The sequence below is a fragment of the Lepidothrix coronata genome, unplaced genomic scaffold (assembly GCF_001604755.1).
Source record: "Lepidothrix coronata isolate B3197 unplaced genomic scaffold, Lepidothrix_coronata-1.0 Scaffold68, whole genome shotgun sequence".
Taxonomy (NCBI): Eukaryota; Metazoa; Chordata; class Aves; order Passeriformes; family Pipridae; genus Lepidothrix; species Lepidothrix coronata.
The window spans coordinates 4,831,785-4,853,963 of NW_016690248.1; the positions used below are offsets into that span (position 1 = coordinate 4,831,785).

At 40.4% G+C, this 22,179-nt stretch overlaps 1 long non-coding RNA gene across 1 annotated transcript; it reads right to left on the reverse strand.

The window, feature by feature from the left end:
- Positions 1-8,167: 8,167 nt before the first annotated feature.
- LOC108499004 lies at positions 8,168-13,249 on the reverse strand. The gene is made up of 3 exons (XR_001875375.1): positions 13,126-13,249; positions 8,924-9,055; positions 8,168-8,224 (listed from the first exon to the last, which is right to left on the reverse strand). It is a non-coding gene; the product is annotated as an uncharacterized LOC108499004 (long non-coding RNA).
- Positions 13,250-22,179: the final 8,930 nt, after the last annotated feature.

Below are 22,179 nucleotides of genomic sequence, written 5' to 3' on the forward strand. Positions count from 1 at the left end.
CACAGCATGTCTCAGCCTATAAAGTTCTGGAAGTCTCAGTCTGTGAATTCCTTGATACTGACAAGCCAAACAGCTTAGAAATTATAATTATAAGTTACAAGTGTCTTAAGGGTTGTTCTTCTGACATAAAACTAATTTCATGTTTTTATTCATAATGTGAAATAGATGAGAGGATGGGACCTTATTTAGATTGAGCTCCCAGAGATATCACAGGCTCTGTGTCCTGATTATAATGGGATAAGATCACTTACATCATTCCTTGTAGCTGGTTGATTCTTTCTTTGTGCCTTTTTTTTTTTTTTTTTTTTTTTACAATCAGGCTAACAAAAAAGTGAGATTTCTTCCACTTTTCATCCCATCTTTTTTCATAGGCAGATATCTACTGGTGACTGTTGTTTTTTTCCTTAATGGTAGTCATACTAGAGCATTTCAGGTTCTCTCCTTGTGAACTGGTTCCAGTTTGACACCTCCTTTTGCATGAGTGATATACACCTGTACTATTTTCTTTGGCCAAGTAACTTCATGAATAGAGAAGTGAGAAGGTGAGACCTGGAAGGAGCCATGGAAAATGCAGCCTCAGAGGATGAGGACAGTCTCTGTCACCATTTCCCTGGAAGAAAGCATGGTATTCTGAAGACAACAACTCACTGCCCAAAACTACTCCAGGTCTTCAAAGGCTGGGGGTGTCTGAGGGGCATCCTGTGGGTGTTCTGGCACCCCCAATCTCATTAAAGCTGTGTCACCAAAGCCTACATCAGTCCCATTTTGGCATACATGCTGGGATTGGCAGTTGCTGGGAGGCCTGGGGTGAACGAAAGCACAAATATGGGGACAAAGTTGATTCCTTCCACAAACCTCTATATAATCAATTTAGAGGGAGGAAGGCAGGCCAAGGTCTATAAGATAGTAGTGAGAGAGAGGATGGGTTTCCATTTGCTGACTGAGGTCTGCCAAAGTCTTCTCTCCCTGCTTCAGGAAACAGATTTGGCTCATGTTCACTGCTGCTGATTAGGAATTACTCTGCTGCAGTAGTTGAGTCGTTCTGGTCTTCGAGTGCTTAAATGAGCTGCAGTAGTTCCAATCTTAATTTTGCATGTGTAATTGAGGATTTGCATTACTTAAAAATCCAATAATTCCCACGTGGATGTGCAAGTCAGCATCAACAAATTCAGGTATTGAACAGGTAGCATAACTTTAGCTAGGATAAGTGAAGTTCCTTACATCCGCCTCAGAAAACTCCATGGTTTTATATCTACTGGACTTAGTCAGATCCTTCTTCAGAGAGGTTTGAAGTGGAAGCTATCTCAGAAGGATGTTGTGAGGTTATGCAGAGAGAAAATTAGAAAGGCCAAACACCAATCAGAACTTAATCTGGCTACTGCTGTAAAAGACAGAAAAAATATATTTTTACAAATAACCAGTAACAAAAGGATGGCTAAGGAAACTCTCCATCTTTTATTGGGTCCAGGGGAAAACATAGAAACAAAGGACAAGGAAAAGGCTGAGGTACTTAATGCCTTCTCTGCCCCAGTCTTTTATAGTTGTCCAAGTTGTCATCTAGGTATCCAGCTCCCTGAGCTGGAAGATAGGGACAGGGAGCAGAATGAAGACCCCATATTTCAAGGCAAACCAGTCAGCAACCTGCTGTGCCACTTAGACACACCCAAGTCTGTGCCGCTGGATGACATCCACCCGAGGGTACTGAGAGAGCTGATGGAAATGCTCACTGAGATACTTTCTATCATCTACCCACAGTCCTATCTTACTGGGGAAGTCCCAGTTATCTGGAAGTCAGCAAATGCCCGTCTACAGGAAGGGCTGTAAGAAGGATTTGGGGAACTACAGCACTGTCAGTCTGACCTTACTGCTGGGGAAGGTAATGGAGCAGACCACCTTAAGTGCCATCGCATGGCACGTGCGGGACAACCAAGGGATCAGGTCCAGCCAGCATGGGTTTATGAAAGGCAGGTCCTCCTTGACCAACCTGATCACATTCTGTGATAGGTAGACTCTCTTAGTGGATGAGGGAAAGGCTGTGGATGTGGTTTACCTGGACTTTAATAAAACTTTGACACCATTTCCCACAGCATTCTCCTGGGGAACCTGGCTGCTCATGGCTTGGATGAGTGCATAGTTCCCTGGGTAAAAAACTGGCTGGATGGCTGGGCCCAGAGTGTGGCGGTGGAGTTACATCCAGGTGGTGGCCAGTCACAAGTGGTGTTCCTCAGGGCTCAGTATTGGGGCCAGCCCTGTTTAATATCTTTCTTGATGATTTGGGCCAGGTGATTGAGTTCACCCTCAGTTAGTTTGCAAATGGCCCCATGTTGAGTGTTGGTCTGCTGGAGGGTAGGAAATCTCTGCAGAGGCATCTAGACAGGCTGGATTGATGGGCTGCAGCCAATGGTATGAGGTTCATTAAAGTGAAGTGCCATGTCCTGCACTTCAGTCATGACAACACCATGTGTCTCTACATGAGCCAGCAGTGTGCCCAGCTGGCCAAGAAGGCCAATGGCATCCTGGTCTGTATCAAAACTAGTGTGGCCAGCAGGATCAGGGGAGTAATTGTCCCTCTGTACTCAGCACTGGTGAGGCCACACTTTGAATCCTGTGTTCAGTTTTGGACCCCTCACTACAAGAAAGACATTGAGGTGCTGGAGTGTGTCCAGAGAAGGGCAACAGAGATGGTGAAGGGTCAGGAGAACAAGTCTAATGAGGAGTGGTTAAGGGAGCTGGGGTTGTTTAGCCTGAAGAACTTGGGGAGAACTTGTTCTCTACAACTACTTGAAACAAAATTGTAGTGAAGTGGGGTTCAATCTTTTCTCCCAAGTAGCAAGCAATAGAACAAGAGGAAATGGCTTTGGGTTGCACCAGAGCAGGTTTAGGTCAGATATCAGGAAAAAAGTTATCGCCAAAATGTTTGTTGAGGGAAGCAGTAGAATCACCATCCCTGGAGGTCTTTAAAAGATATGTAGATGTGGCACTTTGGGACATAGTTTATTGGTGGACTCAACAGTGCTGTATCAATGGTTGAAACTGACGCCTTTTCCAGCCTTGAAAATTCTATGACTATGATTCTAGTTTTAACTATCTAAAAGTGAGGTGACAAGTCTAATCAGGTTGTAAGCTGGAATGATTTTGTTGTGACTTGGTCTTTCTGTAGAAAAAGCATTAAATCTCTTATTCTATTCTGAAAGAACCATAAATTAAGTGAAAAATAATGTGTTTTGACAATTTTCTTTTAGATTTTCAGAAATAGTTCTTTACTAAAATAGCTCTAACACAAATCTGCTTTCTAGGTATAAGGAAGGAGACTAACATAATTGCCAAAGTCTTCTTGTGTCAGCAAAGGTCTAAGAACTGAAAGATCATGGGGAAAATATTTTCTTTTCCTCCACTCTTCCACAAATGTAGTTTTACAAAGTCAGGATTGCAACATATGAGCAGCAAAGAAGAGATTCAATATATGCATTGGCTTTCTCATGCTGTGAGAGGCTAGTGGGAAATTTTTCATAGTCAGTTGTCACATTTCTGCAGCCTTAATTTGCTTGAAAAATAGGAATCTTTCTTTTTTTTGTCTTTCAGCATGGAATAAGGAGTTTAAAGAACCTCATCGTGGTTTCTGCATTCATCCAAGATTAATTTAAAGAGGACTTCTGGACATGGATTTTTCTGACATAAGGTCTCCACCACAGAAAGATACAGAATTTTACAAAGCTTTTGCAATATTTACTTGCATGTGATACTGAACCAAGGCATGGCTGAACTGGATGCTACTTTCTGCTTCTGCTACTGACTTCCTGTGCAGGCTTAAGCAATTTGCTTCAGCTCTTTGGCTACAGTTGTGGAGTAGACCACAGGACTCCATCCCAAACTCAGCTTACACCTCCCGTGTGAATGCAGACCCGTGTAGAGGTCTATGCTAGATCTCAATCCAAATCCATTATATGACTGTAAGAGAGAAAGTGAAACTTAAGGTTCACTGTTTTGGAGACTGGGTGGGACACTGGGTGGCCTGAGCTTTGCTAGGCCACCTTCTGCAGGCGTCCTGAAGTTAGCAACAGACACGCACAGAGATGGGCCAGGGTTTCAGTTTCTTTTGAGTCAGTGCAGTGTTAATGTGAAGTTTCACTTTCTGATACCTTGTCTACATTCACCTCTTTGGACAAGAGATATTTGGGAAGCAGGAGCCTCTTTCGATGTCCTTTTATATTGTCTATTATTATTATTATTACCACTATTATTATTACTACTATTATTATTACTGTTATTACATTGCAATAAATTATGATCAGTAACAATAAATTTGCTTTACCACACCATTAAAAGTTGTTAGTTATCTTGGGTAGTCTTTTTCTGAGTTATCTTTCACTTTCTTTTTCATTTTGGTCAGGTTTTCATTGTCCTTGTGAGACTTGCTTGGATTAGACTGTGATGCATGGCTTGCTGGGCTAAGGCAGATTGTGGATGATAAATAGCAAAGAAAAACAACCTACAGTTGCTGGAAAATGCACTACAACCTCTGTGTTTGCAAAGACAAAATCTTAGAAGGTCAACTGATAGAAAGGCTTTCAAGATATTCAAAAGATAGATTTCTGTAAGGGAAATGCAAAGCAATGACAGGATATATTTGAAAGGTGAGATTTGGTTAGTTCATAGAATCACAGAATATGCTGAGCTGGAAGGGACCCACAAGGATCATCGAGTCCAACTCCTGGCCCTGTACAGGACACCCTAAGAATCACACCATGTGCCTGAGAGTGTTGTATAAATTCTTCTTGAACTCAGACAGACTTGGTGCTGTGACTACCTCCTTGGGGAGTCTGTTTCAATACCCAACCACTCTCTGGATGAAACATCTTTTCCTGATTTTCAACCTATACTGCTCCTGACACAGGTTCATGTTGTTTCCTCGAGTCCTGTCGCTGGTCATGAGAGGGAAGAGATGGGTACCCACCCTTCTATTTCCCCTCATAAAGTTCCTGAAGACTGCAATGAGGTCTCTTGTCAGTCTCCTCTTCTCTGGGCAGAACAAACCAAATGTCCTCAGCTGCTCCTCATAAGGTTTCTCCTCCAGACCCTTCATCATCCTCATGGCCCTCATTTGGACGGTCTCCCATAGCTTAATGTCCTTTTTATATTGTGGTGCACAGTCTGCACCCAATATTCAAGGTGCGGCCACACCAGTGCAGAGTAGATTGGTACAATCACAGAATCACAGAATATCCTGAGTTGGAAGGGACTCGCAAGGACCATAGAGTCCAACCCTTATCCCTGCACAGAATCGCCCCCAAGAGTCACACCAGGTGCCTGAGAGTATTGTCCAAACACTTGAACTGTATCACCTCCCTTGAACTGACTGGCGATGCTTTGCCTGATGCACCCCCAGACATGGTTGGCCCTCCTGGCTGCCAGGGCACTGCTGACTCATATTCAACTTGCCATCAACCAGGGCCTCCACCCAGGTCCCTGTCTGCAGCACTGCTTTCCAGCCTCTCCTTCCCTAGTCTATACACACAACCAGGGTTGCCCCATCCCAGGTGCAGAATCCAGCACTTGCCATTGGTAAACATCATCTCTCTAATTTGTCCATCTCTCTAATTTGTCAAGGTCTCTCTGCAGGGCCTCCTTGCCCTTGAGGGAGTTGAGAGCTCCTCCCAATTTAATGTCATCAGCAAACTTAGTTCTAGTCCTGCATCCAAGTTATTAATGCAGATGTTGAAGGGCGCAGGGCCTAAGATGTTCCCTGTGGAACCCGACTAATGACAGGTCGCCAGTCTGATGTTACTCCATTCACTATAACTCTTTGTGCCTGACCTGTGGGCCAGGTGCTCACCCGTCAAGTAACATGGTTATCCAGCTGTGTGCTGGACATTTTGTCCAGAAGGATACTGTGAGAGACACTATCAAAAGTTTTGCTGAAATCCAAAAAGATTACATCCACTGGTTTTCCTAAATCAATTAGGTGGGTTACCCTGTTGTAAAAGGAAATGAGATTTCTCAAGTAGGACTTCCCCCCTCACAATGCTGTGCTGGCAGTGACAGATGACTGAGTTGTCCTCCAGGTGTTTTTCAATACTTCCCAGAATAACCTTCTCCATAACTTTACCAGGCACTGAAGTGAGATTGACAGGCCTGTAGTTTCCAGGGTCCTGCTTCTTGCCTTTCTTGAAAATTGGGACGATGTTTTCCAGCTTCCAGTCAGCTGGGACCCCTCTGGATTCCTAAGACCGCTCAAAAATCCTTGAGAGAAGTTTTGTGATTACATCAGCCAGGTCCTTGAGGATTCTTGGATGAATCCCATCAGGCTCCATAGATTTGTTTGGATCCAGCTGGAGCAGCAGATACCGTACAGTTTCAGCGTTGACTGGGAGTCGATCATTCTCACAGTCATGGTCCTCCAGCTCAGGGCACGATATCCCCTTGGTCTGTCATCCGTGTAGAAGACAGAGGCAAAGAAAGTGTTAAACACCTCTGCCTTGTCTCTGTCCCTGTTTGTGAGGTGACCATCCTCATCCTGTAATGAGCTGATGATATTTCCATACTGCCTGTTGACCGTAATATATTTGAAAAAACTCTTTTTATTGCACTTCACATTTTTCTGGCCACTTCATCTCCAGCTGTGCTTTGGCTGCACAAATTTTCTCCCTACAATGGCAAGCAGCATATCTGTATTCTTCCCATGTCACTTGACCTTGCTTCCACTGGACATACACCTTTTTTTCCATCTTATTTCCAAGAGAAGATCCCTGTTCAACCAAGCTGGCCTTCTATCTCTCCTGCTTGACTTCTGAGATTTGGGAATTGCTGCTCCTGTGCCCTTAAGAGGTGATTGAAAAGTGACCAGTACTGATAGACCCCAGGACCTGCAAAAACATTTTCCCAGGGGATTGATCTTACTAACTCCCTGAGCAGCTTGAAGTCTGCTCTCCTCATGTCAAGAGGAGAGGTTTTTATGTAATGTTCATTACATAGAGAGACTGGTTGGAAAAGAGTTCTCCTCCACCTGGATGAGTTTTTGCTCACATAACGTTGCTTTCATATCCTGGACTTTTGGTCCTTGTAGATGTATTTTCACTAATACATCTGCAACTTCATCTTAATAATAACAACATGTGATGAAACTTTGGGAATCTTATACTTACCTCCAACTCCTTGAAAAATATATTTTCTAAATATAAAATAATTGTTCTTATTTGCATTCTGAGAGAGAAAAGTGAAATTTGTTCAAAAGAAAATGTTTCAAGCTGATGTACAATATTAATTTAATTTAATTATATTAATGGCCTCCATGATTTTGCGCTAAAATGGTTTTGAAAAGAAAAGTGAAAAAGGAAAGGAAAGGAAAGGGAAGGGAGGGGAAAGGGAGTAGGGAAAAGCGAAAGGGAAAAGAGAAAAGGGAAAAGGGGAAAAAAAAAGAAAAAAGGAAAGAGAGATAAGGAACATGCAAAAAGGATAAAGGAATTTTAAGCATTCCTTACAAGAAAAATACCTCAAAAGCGGAATAAATACAATGATAGTTCTTGGGTCTAGATCGTTCAGTCTGAAGTAGTGAGGCTAGAAAAAAATGGGTGCAAGCTGGGAACACAAGTCACTGTCTTATGTGGAGGGGCAACTGGGCAGAGAAAATGTTACACAGAGGGAAATGGAAGTAGAAAACCAGAGAAGATGACAAGAAGGAGCTGCAATAAGAAGATGAGGAAGAGACAGAAACAAAGGACGAGAAGTGCTTGATGAGAGACTGCAGTTCTGAAAACCTCATAATTAAGAAACTTGCCAATGACTTCAGGTGCCACAGGAAAGGTTGATCTTCACCTTTGTTCAGACCACCCTGGACATCTCTAGGATGTCCCACAGTAGATACGGAGGTGTGCTTAAGTCCCTAGGTTGTATTCAGCCCAATTTGATCATAAGTAAAGCGGAATTTAACATTCCCCACAATATCATGCCTGACAGTCCAACTTGATATATATGAACAAAACAAGATCACTTACTCCACTACTAATAAATGTTCAAAGTGTAGGATTTTTGGTGGAGGTTAAGGAGAAATATACGCTGTATAGCATTAATTGCATATCTCTTAAGCATGAAACTCTGATATATTATGACTTTTAAAAAATATATGACAATAGTATATTACACACATTTCAGAAGAAAATTATGTCTTTACCTGGAAAATCTACTTTGTCTGACGAGCTGATGTAATCATTTTAGTGAAGGAGGAGGGCTGCAGAGAGGAAACCAGCAAAGATTCGAAGGTTAGAAATGATGAACAAAAGGCTGAGGGTTTACTTTGCATGCAAATAAGTAATTCATCACAAATCCATAAACCAATTAGTAATGAACTAATGATATTGCTTAACAACTGTATTTTTGATTAACATATAAATAATTTAGGTGAGTATTTCTTTGGTCATGCCAGTTTCTGCTATTATTTACTAGCCTTGTCGTGACCGCTCTCAGATCACATGCCCCTTATGAAACATTTCCCAATCTATTGCAAGGACCAGTTTGTTTTAATGCGCTCAGTTAACACCGCTAGAGCTATTAACAAGCTTATTAGCATAATCCATTGTGATATATCATTGTATAAAAGTTCAGCTCCTCAACTGAATGGGACTAGGAAATGGCTTTGAAGATTTTATGATACAATAACTATCCATTTGATAAGCAATTAAAAAGATACTCTGAGACATTAAGAGTGAAGACAATGGCAACATGAGGAAAAGAGGAGGGGGTTGAGAACAGAAGCTGATGCCTGGTGTGAGAACTGTGTAAGTTGTGTTGCTCGTGCTCCTTAGCCACAAATTGCGTGCTGCTGCTGGGCTCTAAAGCTACAGTAACAAGTTGGGCCTGACTTTGTCTTTTCAAGCTAGGCAGAAAAACAACAAAGCAGTTTAAGGCTCCGTATCTTCTGCAAGCTCACCCATGATCACTTCCTCAGATGCTCTAAAGAACATTTTAATACACAGCTGAAACTCTGATTTTATGTTGACTTTTGCTTCTTTTAAATTTTAAGTTCCTTTTCTTATCTGTCTGCATTATCTTTAGTGAAGTTCTGCAGAAAGAAACAGAATAAAGGTTGCTGAACACATTACTACACATTATTGTTCAAAACTCGGTTTGTATATGACTGTACTGTGCTTTTAAAATGAACATGCAATGAAAATAGTAGCATCTCTATTGCGAAAAAAGTAGCTTTTCAAGTGTTGCTTTCTCTGATATGCAATAGCTCTGATATGCTAATATTTTGTTCAGCTCAGTCCTGATTCTCCAGGGATTATTTGACCAAAATGTCCATTGTCTATATAACAAGAAATATTCATGATATCATGCATTCACACAGAATTTTTCTACTGGCTTACTTCGATGTCTTACATGCATTAATTAATTCTTCCTCCTGATAAGGAATGGAATAGAAAGCTGACTTCTGAAGGCAGCATGATCTAGTGTTTTGCACAGAAAATGGAGATTTGGTTTCCAGTCTTACTGATATTGCCAATTTCCTAAGCCAATTTTCTAAGACTCAGTTTGCCTGTTTTAAAAACTGGTATCAAAACATACAGGTTTTCAGAATCCTGTGGCATTTGTGCATGAAAAACATTTGCATCCTAATTGAGAGGTGTTACATGGAATGTGATAGCTAAGTCAATAAGTTTTAAATAATTTATCTTATGTCCCAAATCAAGTTGCATTAAGAGGGAGACATTTTATTCTTAACTGTTTCATATTTGATATCTTTTTGAACAGTCTTAAGAATTGTACAGCAACTGAAAGCATACCCAGGCTGAACCATTTCCTGATATACACTTCTCCCTGAAAATAGATTTTTTGAAGATAGATACATGAGAAGGAATCCAGTGTCTTTGTGAAAGCCAGAGGGATGCTCCTGCCCACTGCAGAGGCATATGTGTGTGTCACTCTTGTGACCAACCACATTTATCAGAATAGGAAGGGTTAGTGTTTTTTTTGGCATTTTCTTTGAATTCATTTTACTAGGACACACTTTTAAAGCTATTTTTATGGTTGAAAATCTAAATTTTGGGGAATGAAATGTTAGACCCAAAACTGGCAGTTTCTTAGTAAAATGTGGCTATATCTCTGTTGTCTAAAGAACGAGCACTGTAAGAAAGTGTTCTTGCCATCCAGACGTAATAATCAAGCAAATGTCCTCATAAAGACAAAACTAACTGTGGTAGATGGACTAGTTGTTTGCATTTACTGAATATGGAGAACACACACATTAAAAAAGTCCAACAGGTAATGTAACATACTCTAATAAGGTGAAGAATTAGTTCAGAAAATGTATTGCTTCTGAGCACTCAGCTATACAAATTTAATATCACTGTAGAAACCATGCTATACTAAGTAGAGGTGTGAACTAGTGCATTTTAAGACATTATTTATCTGAGCAGAAGTTGTGGACCAAGGTCAGCACAGCCACTCTTATCTATGGATACATGCACCTGAAAATTCTCCAGCCATCAGGAGAAATTTGGGGTAGCTTTGAGTAGGCAGAGAGGCTCCACAACCCTTCCTCTTTTGAAGAGTGTGATCAGAGCTAATGAAGTAAAGGAAAATTAGCTGAATCTTCTCCAGATCCTGGTTATTGATAAGTCCTGGGAGAGCTCCTTAGAGTTGCTCAGAGTTAGCTGAGGAAGAGCTGGCCTGAGAATGCCCCACTTGCATTGTGTCCTGCACACTTCTGTACCATCTGAGAATTAGGGAAGCACAATGGCAGAGTAAAATCACTTTTGTCTCCCAGTCTGAAGTCCAGCATCCTCTGAGCCTCTCTGAAACATGAGGACTCTGGCTTTATATACCTATTTGTTTGCCAAGAGATTGGATGATATATAGGGTGTCATCATTTTAAAGCTGGTTCTGACTCAAAACTGTGGGTTTCATTTGAGTGTTATGTGAAGTATCATATACCTCTGGCCAAGGAACTGCAGCTCATTTAGTAGATAAATTGAGATGAGAAAAATGGCACAATTTAAATATCAGCGATCAACAGAAAAAGAGGAGGGGAACAGAGAGAGAGAGAAGGAGCCCATCTTCTTTTATTACAGCCATCTTAGTGCTTCAACAACAGGTAGTAGTATTACATATTCCCTTTCCACTTTAAAGCTCTGGTAATTTCCTTCCTCGTGTCGGGGCAATTTTATTCATTGTTTCCTTGCAGCAGTGATTGATGTTCTGAGCTGCTAATCTCTCTGAGTGATAACTATTTTCATGTAAGTCCATGAGTCTATGACACAGGCTGCTCGGCCAGGGCTACTGCTGACTACTTATTTTGTGCCTCATTTACATTTCAATCTTGGCCTCATGAATGTAAAACCTAGGCTGCAAATTAATAACAGGAAGAATATTAGACCGCTCCAGAGTGGGGGAACAATGCAAATCCACCAGAGCACAAGGCTTTACCATTGTGTTCCAGGAGGGACTCATTTATTGGCCGGCACTGAATGACATTACAGAGAATGGCATATCCAGAGTGACACAAATTTATTTCTGTCCCCAGCGCTCCAGTATATTTTCATAGAATCAGGGGGCTATTTGTCTAGGGACAATTTAGTTTCCATGAAAAATTTAAATGGTTTCTGTGGAGATAGTGGAGTGAAATTTAATTTGTTTCTCATTTACTACAGCAGGTATGAAAAGGAGAAAAATTGGATGTCTGATGGGCTGAAATTGGTGCTGTCCCTCCCCACTATCCCCAAAAGGCCTGTGGGCCTATATCATAGAGATTGAGCAAGACTACCTCATCCCTCCCCTTAGAGAATGGTAACCTTAAACCAACTTACAGAAAACCTTTGGGGAGGCTGCCAATCACCCTGAAAACAACATTTCCATCGATCCCCTGTCTGTGTGATTTATGGCTTCATTTTACGGTAATTGAGAATTAGTGAGAAGATTAGCAAGGCTCAACACTTCACCTTGATATGCACACTAAGCACCGTAATTTGTCACTAAGGGATGTCGGACACTTTTTTAGTTACACGGGGTTCCCATCTAATTGAATTTGGAGATAACATGGAAATTAATTTGACACAGGAAAATTTTGAATACAGCCATTTCCTCTATTGTAATGCACAATACTGGGCTGCATTCAGGGGCAGCTATATTGATCCTGATCACTTTCAATTGTGGCCAGCTGAAGGATGGAATACACTAAATCTTATTTAAGCTCATATGAAAGCAGTTCATCTGCAGCAATCTGTGGCAGATAAAGAATATTACCTTTCATTTTGTCTGACTGCATCAAGATGAAGTTTTGAAAATTTACTTCTTGCAGCAAATATACCAAATGTCTAAAGTCAACAGTTACAATTCAATTACAGACCAGCTCTTGTGGGCTGTTTACAGGGTAATTTGCTACTTAGGCAGCAAATGAAAATACTAACTATACTCTCCATGCATAGAGAAGTTACAGCACACAGAGAAGCCCCAGGAAAGACAAAGAAAAAAGATTCCAAACTTCTCAGCAATTTAAAGCACTGCACATTGCATTAGTCTCATTATAGCTTGAGTGGTTTCATACACAATCATTTTTTGTTTGTTACTGAGCCACTTTGTGGGAAGTTTATTTTATCTTGGAGGCTTAGCATCAGAGTCACAAAGAGGTTACATGGTACAGACTCTTCATATTTGAGAGACGCTCTACCACAAGACTTTCCTGCATTTACATTTCTATTTTATTCCAACTTTATTCCAACTTTATAACTCCCCTTTATGCTGTACTTTATCCTTCAAATAAGGACTTCAGATTCAAATAAGGACTTCCGTTTCAACAAATTGCTGAGGAAGATTATTCCCTGAGAAAGGTGCTCCCTGCTGTGAATAGTAGAAGCAGATCTTGGCACTTTATGCCAGAGGGTGCGTGGCTGGGATATTTATAGACATTCTTTAACAGACCATCTGGCTTGCTTTGTTCATATCTGTTTTAGTGATAATTGGCCTGAGATGAGCTGTAATCAAGATATATTATTCATTACCTATTATTATTACATGATGGATGTTAATCCGATCATCATTACATCGCTGTTTGGAAAGAGTTTTGAAAGGTTTAATCATAATAGTTTAAAGCTGTTATTTATGCAGCCCTGTTCTGTAGTCACAGGTACATACCTGCTTCTCTGAACATTGAGGACATTCCCCAGTGTACAGGCATCAAGAGATGGAATTTAATGGTCAGAGATACGTAGATGTGGTCAATAGGTTCAACCTGGATCTCTCAAGATGTGGTCATACAACTTGGAAGAAATGTTATGCTGAAAGCTGTCCTCATCCAAATGCCAAATTCCTTGGAATTACTGATGACAAATGACAATTGTTGTCAGCACTTTTATATCCCTTCAGTACTTCGGTCTCCTGTAGGCATATTATCTGGTCTCAGGAGTTTACCTGCAGGTAGTCTTCTGCAGGAGATGATGAGTGGCATTGCTCAGAGAGGTCAACCTGTTAGAAATGACCTTGTGATTTTTACTCATTTTATAGCTGGAAAAGTTGTTTCTCAAAATAGTAATTTGATGAATATTATTAACTATGTGCATATGCATATGTAATTCTCATATCACATTTTCATTGGTTTTCAGTAATGTAACATAAAAAGGTGCTAACATGACAAAAATATCACTGTTATAATAAGCTTAAGGAATTTGGATCATTTTAGCCAGGATTTGCTTTCATATTTGGATGTCTTTTGGATTATACTAGAGACATAGATTTCTCCAATACAATGAGGAACATATTAACATAATAAAAACCTTACTAATACAACAAAATATCCATATTTGATTTATATGCCATGTTATAGTATCTAAAAAACCCCACCCTTTTCTTCCTTTCTGAATAGCAAGCAGTAAGGTATGATGTCATAGTTGTCTGTCTTTTTATGTCTCCATAAAATATTTTTGTATTTACTCCAGAGTTTCTTTCCACTGCCTGCAAGTGTATTCACTTAAAGATCTGTCCATTCCAAGACAAATTAGAGAATTTGCTTTATAGGGTGATAGTCTCACAGATGTTTGTATCTTTCCTGAGCTGGGCTGAAAAGCTGTAGTCACTATTTTTTCTCTACCCCAGAGCAGAGCAGAGCAGAGCAGAGCAGAGCAGAGAAGAGCAGAGAAGAGAGAGAAAAGAAAAAGAAGGTGAAAAGAGAAAGAAATAAAGAGAAAATAATAAAAAGAGAAAGAGATAGCTAAAGTGTGGAGGATTGAAAGAGTGAGTGAAGGAAAGAAAATAAGGATGAAAGAAAGAAAAGAAAGAGGATACAAAACCATGGGGATAACCATAGTTTTGCCTAGAGTAAAAAATGTACTCATGTCTGAAGTCAAATCACCTTAGGCTTTGATTTTATTAATTTTCAGAAATTGGGGGTTATGTACAAAGGGATTCAAATGAATTGTAGCTATTTTCTTTCAAAATGACTGTCCTCAACAACCTTCACTCTGTTGTTACTCTGAGACTGTAAGTGCTTCTATATCAGACACACTGTGGTCTTTGAACATGAATTTCCCTGGGTCTTGAGGGTTATAATTCTGTGTGTGGATCTCAACACCACTGAGCATTTTGGTTCCAAGCATCACCAAAGCAGAAGGGACATTCTTTGTCATTTAACTCCTTTGACGGGTTTGATACAAGATTCACTCTTAAAATGGGATGTAGTTCACACTCTGTTTTGAAATATAGCTTTTCAAAGCAATTGCTTAGTGGTTAGAACCTTTCCAGGAAGTGAAATTTCTGGTCCAATTTCTGCCTTTGCCTGAAGAAGTTAAATTCCACCCCAAATCACTCACCTTATCACAAGAACACTAGATGTTCTATGTGTGTGTACCTAGACATATGGAATGAATTTTCCAGCCAAGAGGGAGCAAACCTGAGTGTTTCTACCAGCTGGACTGGAAATAGATCCATGGGTAAGGAGAAAGGGGTTCACTTCCATGTGAAGTGTTTCTGTTTTCTACACTAGGTTCATTAGTTCTCCAAATAGGGTCTCTAAATTTTCCAGTAATGAAATAAAATTTTACATGTATTTCTCCAGCTCTACTATAGAACTTTTAGTATTTGCAGGGCAGGATAAGTCAACATGGCTAACGTATTCTGTGTCGACATCTTCTTCCCTAAAGGAGATCAGTCTTGTGTGCATACACACTTAAAAATGTGTATGCACACAAGTGTTCTGTTTATGTTAGTAAAGATGGTGCTATAAAAACATGCCTTGCCCTTGGAGTGGAAGGTGATGAGTATGCTATGGTGATTAGTTCCCAAAAGATATCCCTCATACTTGGGATGGCTGCTAAGAATGTTCCAACAAGTGGTAGTGAGTGGTGTGGACAACTCCCTTATCTGACAACTTAAAGCTATATTTTAATCTTCTTGGCCAGTGTCACCAAGAGACTTACAGCAGGGCCATGAGTTGGACTCAGTGATCCTTGTGGACCCTTCCAGCTCGGCATATTCTGTGATTCTGTGAGATATAGACAAATTCTTTGAAGATAATAATTTAATTAAGCCTCCTGGAACAAGCAGAGCACAGGGACATAGCAGCTAATGCTGTCAGTCTTGCTAATAAGATGTGGACAAGGGGGAAAGATTTTAAAATAAAAGATTTAGATTAGATATCAGGAAAAAATTCTTTACCCAAAGAGAAGTGAGGCATGGGAACAGGTTGCCCAGAGAAGCTGTGGATGTCTCATCCCTGAAGGTTTTCGAGGCCAGACTGGATGGTACCCTGAGCAGCCTGATCTAGTGAATGTCATCCCTGCCCCATGGCAGAGGTATTGGAACTGGATGATCTTTAAGGTCCTTTCCAATCCAAACCTTTCTACAATTCTATGATTCTTTCTATGTGGTACAGTGTTCGCTGTCAGCCAGTGTTTCCTAACTACTGTATGATAAGTTACAGCATTTTGCTGTAGTCTGGTTGAGGAGTGCCATGACTCTCACGTTGTCAGCTTTTGAGATGATATGAAGTTCAGATAAATACATATGAGTGCTCTGCTTTGAAAGTCTGCTATTAAGAAAGAGTCTTAATGTGATCCTATGCTGGTGGATTTATTCAAATAAAAAAAAATTCCACAAGAAAAGAGCAAATCATGCTGGAGACTTTTGAAAATTACTTTCTTTTACCTTTCATATCTTTATTTTCTCAGCATCACCTGATGGCTTCCAGAGTATGAACTGAGCTGAGCTGAGCTCTCTTTTTTAGGCACTGGACCGTCCAGGTGACTGTTTTGCGTTTATTTATGATGAAGGAAAGGTAGATCTGGATACCACATATAATAATTTATAATGCTGTAAGATGTTTTAAGGCTCATCTGAAAATTTTGAGTGTAACATTTAAGTACAGATATTGTACTATTTTGGGACTCAATTCAATCCACACATAACTAAGCAAAATTCTTTTTATTTCTAGCAACATATAATTGCTGAAAGGCCCAGAATTTTTTCAAGAGTCTTTTTTGCTTGTCAGTATTTCATCTCTGCCATGGATGAACAGTCACAAGGGATTAAAATGAACTAAGGAACCACAACTTTGTCTGACACTATTCCAATTCTAAAATAAAGTTGCCCAAGCTTCTTTGCTGTTCTTACTTTCTTTAGGGTTTTGATTACTCAGCTTAAAATAGAAGAGGTCAGATATGTGTCATGATGAAAAATGCTGAAGATGTTCGTGGAACTGGAAATTTAATAGCCATATTGGTCTTCCAATGACAAGTTCAACTGAAAGCAATAAAGCAGTTTTCTCCACTCCCCATATTCCCTAATGGTGCTTCCTAATAGCTGTGTGTTCTGAGAACATCTTCAGCTTTGCAAATGTTCTCTTCCTCACTAACTATCATGATTGTCTCCAGTTTGGGCACTGCATTTCAACATTCCTGAATATCCTTGTTCTTTGGGTGACATTCAGTGTAACCCAAGAGAACATAGGAGAGCAGAAACACCCGGGCCATCAATGCAAATTGTTGAGAATACAGGGACTGCAATGAGTTGCACTCTCCCTTTGCTTGTGAAGAAATCACAAAATTGCTCTGCAACACTAGATGAAAGAGATGTCAGTCAGACATTCTGACATTCAGACAGAGGCGTTCTGACTCTGTGGTCAGAACGAAAGAACAACAGGTACGGAAGCAGTAGGAAGTAGGAAGAACAAAACTAACTTAGGAAGCCTCAGAGCTACAGTGGAGGTAATGCAAAAAACCAACCAAACAATATGAATGGTTTCAAAGAAATTCACATAAGGTGTTCCTTAAATGTAATTATGGAATGGGATATAGTTTCTCATCGTGACTAGGGGCTTTGCCTATCTGCGCTAAAATGTGTGTAAGGGCTGTACTTCTGTAATTACTACTGCACCTGCCCAGGGGAAAGCACTCAAAGGAGGGACATTGGTTTGAAAGTAGAAATGATCTATTACACTTGAGAGGATTTGGTCTCCATCAGTTTCACGCTGTTTCACTAAATTGGACTTCCATGCCTGTCCCAAATTCCAGCATTGCAAAGACAAAAGTCAGACCTGGGTTCCCACACATACCCTGTTTCCCATGGGGCATGAAGGGAAGAGTCTTAGCTGCACTGGGCAGCAGGAAAGCTGTGATTCTTCCAGCAACCTGCTCTAAAGTGGCTGCTGTCCTTCCCTCCCATGGCTGTGGTGTCACTTGCCACATAAGTTAGATATTCCTTTGATTGGAAGAGAAGGGAGAAGTAGAAAGGAAGCATTCTGGGTAGTCTCTGTCTGCCTTTTCCTGTTCTCCCACTTTCTGCTGTGGATATTTTGGGTCAGCTCTGCTTGAGAGCAAAAGCTAAAAAGCTAACTGTGCTGGTTCTGAGCATTTATCAGATGAGTGAGGTGCTTCAAGCAAGAGCTCAAATAATTGTGTTTCCAACATTTTGCATGAAGATAAGAATTATCTTGAAGTGCTATTATTAACAAATCTTTTTTATAGGTGTCCAAATAATGCAAACTTGCACAGTGATGCAAGTCTATAAATCACCAAACTTTTATCCCTCACGAGATGACTTCCAAAGCTCCTCAGGTTCACAGCAGATGCTGATGCTTTGTTTCCCCGTGCTTTGCACCTGGAGTTTCTCAGGGACTGTGAAGCAACCCTGCGTTTGATGGGAGCAGTCAGAGGGGGATGGGGTTGAGCATCAGGAGAAAGCGTAACTGAGAGACTGATAGAGACATCCTGACAGCTAGAATGGGTCATCAATAGATCCATCATGCCAGTAATTTGCAACAAATTTAACATACATCACTTTAGTCAGGCCATGCTGTATCTGTCTTGTCACAGCATCAGAGTGAATAACACTTAAATCGGGTGTCACCGTTGACCTCTCTGACCCTTGAATTGACACTGCTGTTTGAGCTTGGCCTAGCTGGCAGCGGATGTAGAGAAGATTAGTACAAAAAGTGGGGGTGTACTGAAGGAGGACAGAGCATAACAATACAGCTTAACCAGGCAAACAAATGGTATCTCTGGATTTTCTCCCAGTCTTGCTTTGCTTGATGAAGTGTTGGCATTTGTTTGGACCTATTTCCAGCATTCTTTACTCAAATTAACTGTGTACATTTTTCATTCTGATTGATTCTGTATGTATGCATGAATATACATATGCAATAAAATTTGTAGACTTCAAGGTGACCACCATGAAAACCAAAGTCCTACAGAAGATGTAGAACACAAACTGTAGTAAAACTAAATTATTGTCTTCTATGTTCGAAACATGACACCCAGCCTGAGACATGAATGGATGCTTTGACTGCGTTGCCACTTTCAACTTGTCAGTGCAGACCTAGCCCTGTAGGAAATGACCAAGCTTCACAAAAAAGTGTGTCTCAGAAAGAGAGCAGGAGAGACCAAGACCCCCATCAAACCCCAAAATCCTGTGCTGAGTCGGGACATGTTAAAAAACCTCCTAGATTATCCTATGGAGAATTAAGGCCCTTCCAGCAAGCACAGCCAGTCTGGAGCTTGGGGGAATATTCTTCTGACATCAAATCTGAAGACTGAATTAGCTCAGAACCTGTGAGCAAGGCTCACCAACCAGCTAAACGACATATTTTCATTCATCCAAGAGAAGCTGTTTCCCCCATTTTCAATCTTAATGAATACCTTCCATAGACTTCTATAGTTGTTTCTACAGACTAGCATGGAAACGACTACAAACCTGTTAATTCTCGCTGGTGCTAGAAACTAGACACCCTCCAGAGCCAGACAGAGCCTACTGAGTCTGCCAGCATTTATTTTTGAATCAGCACATGATAGAATTACACGATTTGTTTGCTCACCCGAAAGGCACTTTAGAGCCATTCATGGTATGTGTGCGACTGGATGCTGGGTGGGCTTTTCCACTTCAGTCATTCATCCTTCTAAACAAATATGTGGCTATGGGCTGAAATTGGATTTTTTTTCTTCAGGCATTGTTCTTAAATGGGTGACTTTTAATTAATGGACTTTGAATGGCAATAAAGGGAGAAGCTGTGTGAGCAGGTAATTGGAAGTTACAAAATTAAAATGTATATGACTTGTATAACAGCTTGTTCTTTTTTTCTGACAATCTGCTTGATGTTTGATATCTTGGTTAAACTGATTTATCACATCACTAAATATCCCTCAACTGGAAGAATAAGAAGCTCTTTGATTATTCTGTGTGTCTTATAATGTTCACATTTAATGAATATTTGAAGGTGGAAACATATCAAAAGTGACAGAAATAACAAGAAAATTATAAAAGGTTAGAGAAATTAATGTTTTATGCAAAGAAAGACAATTTATTTCTTTTGCATTATTTCTGCTTTTAGGAAAGACTGGTAGTAAAGTGAAATGTATTTGTTAATTAGTTGTCCAGAATGTTAATCAGATTCTACTTTATTGCTTTCTGAGTATGAAGGTGACACCCCAGACATCCATTGACACCACCATAAGCATTTTTCCTGTCTTTCTCAGGAGAAGGACTATCTTCAAAGGGTCTGAGTTAGGCCTTAGTCTTATTTACAGCAAGGGCTAGTCAGGGCAGATTATAATATGTGTAGTATCTTTAGAATGAATTGTATCAAAATTATTCATGTTTGTAATTTTTTTTTTATAATTAGCAACTGAATCAGCATACACTGTGTTTGAATTTCTGTGTTGCTTGGGCAGCGAGAGGCAAAAAAGTGGAGACAAATCAGTACCTGGCAAGCCATGTTTCACTCAGGATTTCTGGGATTTGAGAGCTGAATGGAACTGAAATTACATCAGGAAGGTGAAGACCTCTGTCCCATTGTCCACTTGTCCTATATTCCACTGAGAAGATAGGTATCAGAGGAGTTGGGGGTCATACAAAGGTGGGCATGGGACACATGTGAATTCACATACAGCTCATAACCATGTATGAACTGGGGTTAGCCATGATGGGGAGTCCTGGTTCTTGGGATAATGTAGCCCTTTACATTTTGCATAGATATGTTCTCTCCTTCTTTCTACTTGATCTTCAAAAAAACTTTTTTATAGTGCATTTTACTTAAACCTGTTTCTTCCCTCATTAATTTTGATGTGAAAGGAGGAAGGAAAAGAATGTGTCTGACAAAGGACCTTTCATGTGTACGTGCAGTGGGTTTGGGGTTTTCTGGTGGACCCAGTAAGGAGTCATAGTATGCATCTGAAGGCAAGTTTGAGACTTTCTCTGGATTCTTCCTATAGGCAGCCCTTGGGAGTATGTAACAGCTGTTCAGGATAGGAGGTAAGAGACAGCCAGAAAGGATGCTAAGTGCGTGGTCCCCTTGGTGCAATCAACTGCAGTAACTGGCCTAACTTACCTGTGTGAGCTTGGTGGCTCTTTGTTGAACACCTTCTGGCCATCATTGTGTTTCTATTACTGGGGGAAGGTATTCATTAAGTTAGCTGTGAATACTCCTACTTTTGGAATATATGAGCACATAAATTTCTTTTTCCTCGAAGGAATGTCAATCTTAGGTCTAAACATTTAAAATTCCAGTAGAGGAATAGAGCCAGAGTACCTCATGAAAATTGGGATTTATTTGCTTTATGGCCCCATTTTTCCCTTTGGTCCAGCCTCCTTCACTGGATAAAATTTCCTGTAACAGATTATGAGTTTGCCTCAAATATGAACCACTTCACCACCAGGCTTTCTGCTATTGTGGACAAGGGCATGCAATTAGCCAGGGTGACACCTCCAAATAAAAGTGATGATATGAAGCATTTACATTCTAATTCCTGTAATATATTCATATGGCACTACCTCAAGGAAGCTATTCAATTTTGGGAGAGGATGTGCATGGCAATGTTTTTTTTTCATATGTGTTATTAAGTAGAAAGTTGGTAAATAAATGATCCAGTTCTTGTGATAGCTCTACTCTTCCTGCCTAATGTGGGTAGAGGAGAGTGCTAAGGTATTAGTAGAATCATACCTTCCACTAGACCAGGTTGCTCAAAGCCCTATACAGTCTGGCCTTGAACACTTCCAGGGATGGGACACCTACAACTACTCTGGGCAACCTCTTCCAGTGCCTCAGCATCCTCACAGTAAAGAATTTTTTCCTTATATCTAATCCAAACTTACCCTCTTTTAGTCTGAAGCCATTCTCCCTTGTTGTATCACTACATGCTCTTTTAAAACTCCCTCTGTAGCTTTCATGTAGGCCCCTGTTAGGTACTGGAAAGCTGCTATAAGGTGTCCCTAGAGACTTCTCTCCTCCAGGCTGAACAACCCCAACCCTCTCAGCCTGTTTTTGTAGGAAAGGTGCTCCAGCCCTGTGATCATTTTTGCAGCACTCCTCTGGAGCCACTCCAACAGGTCTGCCACCGTGTTTGTTCTGGTAGGTGTTAATACCCACATTCTTTACTGTCTTCACAGGAAATTAAGCTGAAAAGTTACAAAGGGGAATGATAGAGAAACTTTGCGTGGAGAGCCATGCGATTGTGGCTGCACCTAATTCCACTCTCTAAATAGATTACAGATAATTTTTTGGCTCTGAATTCACTCCCATGAGGTAATTGCATTCTTTATTTTCACACTTTACAAGTAAAAGTCTGGGACTCTATCCCAGTCTCTTCCTCTCCCTTCTCTTATACCAAAACAGAGCCTTTGTAGCCACAGCCCTCTTCTGCTTAGAAACCTGAGATGTTTAGAAGCAGTACTTGACAGAAAAGGGAGCCAACTTCACTTTCTCAAATG